Source organism: Endocarpon pusillum (assembly GCF_000464535.1).
Source record: "Endocarpon pusillum Z07020 unplaced genomic scaffold scaffold1616, whole genome shotgun sequence".
In the NCBI taxonomy this organism is placed as follows: Eukaryota; Fungi; Ascomycota; class Eurotiomycetes; order Verrucariales; family Verrucariaceae; genus Endocarpon; species Endocarpon pusillum.
In genome coordinates, this window is record NW_006916043.1 from 4,789 (window position 1) to 6,668 (window position 1,880).

The window sequence follows — 1,880 nt, forward strand, 5'->3', positions numbered from 1 at the left end:
TAGTAGTTATTAATTTGTTACGCCCCTTATATATATAATAATAGCTTTTATATTATTAATTATTTATAAGTTATATATAACTTTATTTTATAACTTAAGGTAGAGTATATTAACTAAGATCTATACTTATTATTAGTTGTTAGTTATAGCTAGAATATTATTTTTTAACTTATATATATAAATATATAATGTATCTGTATATAGTGAGCGGCCACACATAGCAAGCGGCCACTTTCTTCTGCAATATTAATATATTATACAGGTTTATTCTATTATTATATATGCAATTAATCTAAATTAATCAGAATCGTCTTCCTTAGGCGATTCTATATCTATTAGATATATTTGCAAGTTATAACTAGTCTTACTATAGTTACTACAACGCTAAGCACTTCTCTTTACTCTTTGAATATAATTACCTTCCATCTGCATCTTATCACCTTTGTCTACAATAATACCTTTCTTTACTTGTAAAGTCTTAGCCTCTTATTAAGATAATAAACCTTCTTATTATAAACGAACTTTTTTAGCCCTTTGACGTTTACTTAAAGCCTTATTAGCGGCTTGAAGTTCTTTAGCCTTAGCCTCTAACAAGATCATTCTTTGTATAACCTGAGACATTTCTTTAGTTAGATTATTGATTATCTTATATAAATAGGTAGAAGAGCTATTCTGATGATGTGCTATCTTTTCTTTGATCAGACTTGTTTGTAACCTAATCTCTTTTACAGTTTTTAGGGTCTTAGAAATCTAGGACTCTGCTGTTCCTAGTTAGGAATATAGAGAAGTTAGTATTTTAGGCCTGAAATCAAGACTTAAAATTACTGTATTAGAATTAAAAGAAATAAGACTAGTGCCTTAGAAGCCGGCTTAAATATTCTTCTTAGTTATAAAGACATTAAATGCCTTACAAAATACAGAAAAGAAGTCGTCCTTAGAAATATAAGTTATTTATATTTGTATTATCTGTTTAATAGCCTAACTATACACTAGTTTTAATAAGCTAAAACAGCTAACATTAAGCGACTAAAGGATATAAAAGGAATAAGGAGGCATATAAAGTATAATAATCTTATTTGTCTTATAATACTCCTTAAACTCATAAGAGTAATAGCTTTTATAGCCATTAAGTATAAGAAGATAATAATTCCTAATTATTTGAGATTTAGTATATAAATTAAAGTGTTTAAACTAATCTAAACCTATTTTATTTGTTGTCTAACTATTATTATTTATAGCAACTTACTAATCCTTTAGAAACTAACTATTATTATATTATAAGCTAAGGTAATATTTCCCTTTAATTACTAAATATAAAGGTAAGGCCCAACTAGTTATACTAACATCTTAGATTACTATTACCTATTCTTAATTATTAGGTTAGACTGCTTTTAGTTATTTATGTCTTTTAGAGCTTATTACTATCTTTGCACCTAAGATTATACTTATTAAAAACCTAGTCTTATTAAAATTATAGATATTAGCGTCTAGAATACTATACTTTACAATTATATTCTTTATAAGTTTAAACTAGTTACAACATAGCTCTAGATCTTTATAATAGGCCCTTTAATAATTAAGTCAATGTCTAAAACACGTAATAAGCTCTAGATGTTACTTAACAAAGTTTCTTATCTATTATAGTTTAACACAAGATATATTTTAACTAACATAAAGATAATCAGCTATTTCTTAAATATTATTAAAATATAGTAGAAATCCTTAGAGATCTAGATTAAGAATATGCTTAAGAAGTATAACGTGGTTCACAAGTAGCCCGCTTATACAAGCAACCTGCCCACTTTTTTTTAAAATAATAATCTTTTAATTATTAGCTAAAATTAAAATATAATAATATAATAAACTTTAATAATTAACAT